The sequence below is a fragment of the Muntiacus reevesi genome, chromosome 7 (genome assembly GCF_963930625.1).
Source record: "Muntiacus reevesi chromosome 7, mMunRee1.1, whole genome shotgun sequence".
NCBI classification, from domain to species: domain Eukaryota; kingdom Metazoa; phylum Chordata; class Mammalia; order Artiodactyla; family Cervidae; genus Muntiacus; species Muntiacus reevesi.
Genome location: NC_089255.1, coordinates 65564472 through 65570681, shown reverse-complemented (window position 1 = coordinate 65570681; position 6210 = coordinate 65564472). Strand labels below are relative to the sequence as shown.

The 6210-nt window shown below is 39.5% G+C and overlaps 1 pseudogene; it reads right to left on the bottom strand.

The window, feature by feature from the left end:
• Positions 1-1108: 1108 nt before the first annotated feature.
• On the bottom strand, positions 1109-5938 carry LOC136172645 (histone H3.3A-like; annotated as a pseudogene).
• Positions 5939-6210: the final 272 nt, after the last annotated feature.

Sequence of the window (6210 nt, the reverse complement as noted above, 5' to 3'; positions counted from 1 at the left end):
TATCCAAAATACATAGACAGCTAGTACAATTCAACATTTAAAAAAGCAAATAATCAAGAAAATGGCAGAAGGCCTGAATAGACATTCTCCAAAGATGACACAGGTGACTAACAAGCATGCAGAAAGGTGGTTGGCATCACTAACCATTAGAGAAATGCAAATCAAAACCACACGATACCACCTCACACCTGTCAGAATGGCCATCATCAACAAATTATGCCAGTAACAAATGCTGGAGAAAATGTGGAGGAAAAGGAATCCTCCGATATTGTTGGTAGAAAGGGAAATTAGTACAGCCACTGTGGAAAACAGTATGGGGGTTCCTTAAGAAACTAAAAACAGAACTATCATATGATCAAACAATTCCATTCCTGAGAATATATCCAGAAAAAAAGTGAAAAAACTTATCTGAAAAAAATACATACACACCAAAGCTCATAGCATTATTTACAATAGACAAAACATGGAAACAACCCAAGTGTCCATCAACAGACAATTGGGTTAAGAAGATGTAGGTGTGGGAATATTACTCAGCCATAAAAAAAGAATTAAATACTGCCATTTGCAGCAACATGGATGAACCTAGAGAATATTATGCTTAATGAAGTAAATCAGACAGAGAAAGACAAACACTATACATCATCTATATAAAAAGTAGTGACATTACTTTGCCAACAAAGGTTCGTCTAGTCAAAGCTATGGTTTCTCCAATAGTCATGTATGGATGTGAGAGTTGGACTATAAAGAAAGCTAAGCGCCGAAGAATTGATGCTTTTGAACTGTGATGTTGGAGAAGACTTTTTCTTTTTTTTTTTTTTTTTTGCAGTCAGTAAGAAATTTACTTGTTTTAAAAAAATCCAAATGCTGGCATTGTCCAGAAAATTTAACAGATTTATAATCGTTATAAAGTTGAACTGCTGAAACTTGTTCACTGAAACATTTTGACTTGCATTAATGCTTTATGTCCCTGCATTTATATTAAAAATTCACACACAAATGAAAATGGAAAAACTGCCAATACCTGATTTCTGTCCCTATTTTTCCACTTGCAATCATATACTTAGGTATCTTTTGACCCCATGGAAAAAAAAATATCTAACATTCAGAACTACCCAATAACAGGAAGAAAAGAATTTTTTTTTTTTTTTTTTAAGAATGAAATGTTTCCCATCATAGTGGATTCTTAAGCAGTTGTCCACGTATGTGGCATGCTAGCTGGATATCTTTCGGCATAACTGTTACACGTTTGGCATGGATAGCACACAGGTTGGTGTCTTCAAAAAGGCCACCCAGATAAGCCTCATTGCCTCCTGCAAAGCACCAATAGCTGCGCTCTGGAAGCGCAGGTCTGTTTTGAAGCCCTGAGCAATTTCCCGCACCAGACGCTGGAAAGGAAGTTTGCGAATCAGTTCAGTGGACTTCTGATAACATCTGATTTCACGGAGTGCCACAGTACCAGGCCAGTAATGACCCCTCCAGTAGAGGGCGCACTCTTGCGAGCGGCTTTTGTGGCGAGTAGCTTCCTCGGTGCTTTACCATCGGTCGATTTGCGGGCAGTCTGCTTTGTACGAGCCGTGGTAGAGAGACCTCCTTACTTACCCCTCTTCTCCTTCGGCTGGAGCTCGGTGAGCTAGAGGCAGCACTGGCGTTGGAGAGTGATGGCGGCGCGGCAGCGGCTGCAAACACTCAAGAGAAGACTCTTGAGAGTCCCTTGAACAGCAAGGAGATCCAACCAGTCCATCCTAAAGGAAACCAACCTCGAATATTCATTGGAACGACTGATGCTGAAGCTGAAACTCCAAAACTTTGGCCCGTGATGGGAAGTACTGACTCATTGTAAAGGACCATGATGCTGGGAAAGACTGAAGGCAGGAGAAGGGGATGACAGGGGATGAGATGGTTGGATGGCATCACCGACTCCATGGACATGAGTTTGAGTAACCTCCAGGAGTTGGTGATGAATGGACAGGGAAGCCTGATGTGCTGCAGTCCATGGGGTCACAAAGAGTCGGACATGACTGAGCGACCGAACTGAACTGATATGTAGAATCTAAAAAACAATACAAATGATTACATACACAAAACAGAATCAGACTCAAACATACACAAAACAAACCTGTGGTTACCAAAGGGAGGCAGGAAGAGGGGAGGGTTAAATTAAGGGTATGAGATTAACAATCTACTATGTATAAAATAGATAAGCAACAAGGATTTACTGTATAGCAACAGGGATGCCCATTATCTTATAGTAACCTATAATAGAATATAATCTGCAAAAACTCAATCACTATGCTGTACACCTAAAACTAACACCTACTGTAAATTAACTATACTTCAAAAAAATTAAATGGTAAACATTACTTTGAGTGCAATGGCTACCTCTGGAGAGGGACAGGAATGGGATCAGGGAGAGGTATACAAAATGCCTCAACTGTATCAACTGTTGTGTTCTTTTTATTTGAAAAAATACGATAAAATGTTAATATTTTATATTGACTGGGGTACACAAGTTTTTTCAATTATTTTCCATGACTTTCTGTATATTTGAAATATTCATGATTGTAAGAACTGAAAGACCACAAAATTCCTACATAGCAAAATCTGTGGGATACAAAAAAATCCAAAGGAAAACTTACAGCCTCTAAAAGGAAATAGAAAATAAGAAAAATTGAAAATAAATGAATTAAAATTTAAAGACAGTATGTTGATGAAATGTAACAAAATAAATGCAAAGAAAGAGGACTGAAAAATGATAAAGCCACAGACGAATTAAATATAAAACAAAATACAAGAAAGTGCTGATAGAACTGCCCAGTGTAATTTTAAAAACCATTGAAAAAGAACAGTATTTTAGACCTGCAGCCATCAATTTTTTAATCTCAGAACTCCTTTACACTTTTAAAAACTTTTTTGTTATTTCTATTAATATTCAATGTAGTAAAAGTTAAACCAAGTAAATTCAGTTCAGTTCAGTCGCTCAGTCATGTCCAACTCTTTGCGACCCCATGAACCGCAGCATGCCAGGCCTCCCTGTCCATCACCAACTCCTAGAGGTTACTCAGACTCATATCCATCGAGTCGGTGATGCCATCCAACCATCTCATCCTCTGTCATCCCTTTCTCCTCCTGCCTTCAATCTTTCCCAGCATCAGGGACTTTTCCAATGAGTCAGCTCTTCGCATCAGGTGGTCAAAGTATTGGAGTCTCAGCTTCAACATCAGTCCCTCCAATGAACACCCAGGACTGATCTCCTGTAGGATGGACTGGTTGGATCTCCTTGCAGTCCAAGGGACTCTCAAGAGTCTTCTCCAACACCACAGTTCAAAAGCATCAATTTTTCAGCTCTCAGCTTTCTTTATAGTCCAACTCTCACATCCATACATGACTACTGGAAAAACCATAACCTTGACTAGACGGACCTTTGTTGACAAAGTAATGTCTCTGCTTTTTAATATGCTGTCTAGGTTGGTCATAACTTTCCTTCCAAGGAGTAAGTGTCTTTTAAATTGATGGCTGCAATCACCATTTGCAGTGATTTTGGAGCCCAGAAAAATAAAGTCAGCCACTATTTCCCCATCTATTTGCCATGAAGTGATGGGACCAGATGCCATTATCTTAGTTTTCTGAATGTTGAGCTTTAAGCCAACTTCTTCACTCTCCTCTTTCACCTTCGTCAAGAGGCTCTTTAGTTCCTCTTCACTTTCTGCCATAAGGGTGGTGTCAGCTGCTTATCAGGTTATTGATATTTCTCCCAGAAATCTTGATTCCAGCTTGTGCTCCTTCTGGCCCAGCATTTCTCATGATGTGCTCTGCATATAAGTTAAACAAGCAGGGTGACAATACACAGCCTTGACGTACTCGTTTCCCTCTTTGGAACCAGTCTGTTGTTCCATGTCCACTTCTAACTGTTGCTTCCTGACCTGTATACAGGTTTCTCAAGAGACAGGTCAGGTGGTCTGGTATTCCCATCTCTTTCAGAATTTTCCACAGCTTATTGTGATCCACACAGTCAAAGGCTTTGGCATAGTCAATAAAGCAGAAATAGATGTTTTTCTGGAACTCTCTTGCTGTTTCTATGATCCAGCGGATGTTGGCCAATTTGATCTCAGGTTCCTCTGCCTTTTCTAAAATCAGCTTGAACATCTGGAACTTCATGGTTCACATATTACTGAAGCCTGGCTTAGAGAATTTTGAGCATTACTTTACTAGCATGTGAGATGAGTGCAATTGTGCAGTAGTTTGAGCATTCTTTGACATTGCCTTTCTTTGGGATTGGAATGAAAACTGACCTTTTCCAGGCCTGAGGCCACTGTTGAGTTTTCAAGTAAATTACAAACATTTATTTTAAAATAAAAATGAACATGTTCTCAAGAAATGTAACTTCATTTCCTAAAACAAATAAACCAAAAAGATGTAGTGAGAAGACCAGCATTGCTTTACATGAAGACAACTGTTTCTATTAATACATTGAATTTGTTGTGACAGGTCATTTTCTTTGGAGTATAAGAAAAAAATATGACCTCACACAGAAATGTCATTGGAAAAGTAGCCATTTCAGATGTGGCAATTTCTTAAAGATTAATTGTAATACAGAGTCTGAAACTCTATCAATGGACCTTTTGCACTCTGTCACATTAAAATTCATTAGTTTATCTTGTTTTTTGAATGAATCTTTTACCCAAGCTTGATTTTGTAACATTGTACATTGGTCATTTGAAAAATTCTGGTTCACTGAGTTATACAGATCTTCTAAATGTTGACACATTTCATTATATATACCAAATAACCACATTCATTAATACCACTACTGATCTCATCAGAAAAGACATTCTCCAGTGAATCCAATGTCTTTATGGGAGTGAATAGTGGTGAAAATACAGTAACTACTAAAACAGCTTGGAGTCACTGTTCCGATCCTTGCTAAAGCACCAGTAGTTTTACCTACTTGTTTTAACACCATCAGCGAAAAAGGCAAATAACAGCTTAGTATTATCAAAGTAGTTCTGACCTTTCAGAGTTCTGCAAAGTGCCTCAGGGAAGCCCAGTGCCCCGAAAACCACACGTTTGAGAATCACTCAGGTAGAAAATCCCTTGGAAAGTACAATGAAGAGAAAAATGAGAAGGTATATAATAACATCAGGGAAAAGTAGGGTTAAAAAACTATACAGTATTTTTTCAATTATAAATTTAAATTATGCACATAGTAACACACACATATATATGTGAATATATTTATCAGTGTGCCAATAAGAGTAGGCCAGAAACTTTAAGTTGGAGGATGGAATCCTAGTTCCTCCAGTCAGCAGCTGTGAGACCTTGTTTCATTGTCCAAACTGCCGCCCCCAGCCCCAGCGTCTCAACTTCCTTATTTATAAAATGGGGATGATGATAAAAGCACCCCTTCAATAAATTCTGGTGAGGATTAAATGAATTAACTCCACTCAGGAAAGTACTTTTAAAATGTCTGGCATGTGCTAAGTTGTGTAAGTGATTATGTATCAGCTTGTCATAATCGAATGAATATGAAATTTCCCAATTTCCAAGAAAAACATAAAACGGCAAAAACTGAGTCAAGAAGAAAGAGAAAAATTTATCAACCAGTTGGTAAAAGGGCCTGGATTTGGCTTCAGCCTCATTTTCCCAAGCAGCATCTTTGAGCAGCACTTCCCTCTTCTCTCAAGCCCATCCCGAGCAGATTCCCACAACTCTCTTGTAACTGTAGTTAACGCAAGCACAAGTAAGTGTCACTGGCCTTAGTGGCAGCACCAAGGAGTCTGTTCTTTAACTCCTTCTTTGCTCTCCCTTCTCTGGGGACCCAGATGACGAATGCGGTCAAGGGACAAACACCTCTTTACTCACCTGCAGCCCTCCTCTGGTGGTCACTGCTCCTCCTGTCCATGCCATCTACAAGCAGATCCCACAAGTGGCAGATGCCCATGTGTATTTCCCCCTGGGATGCAAGATGTGTGAAAAATCTGGTTCTGGCTCAAACCCTCCATGGGCAAATACAGCTACTGCCTCCTTGCAGTTGGGGTGAACACAAGCCTGGATGATTTACACAATGTGAGTGAGCTCCCAGAAATATACTAGCTTTGCTACACCAAACTGAAGGGTATAGCCTGCTTCTCAGGTATCCCGTCACTCCCTTCCACAACTCTCCACTCTTTTTAAGGATCAAGATGCCTGCTGTCAACTACACTGGTCATTTCT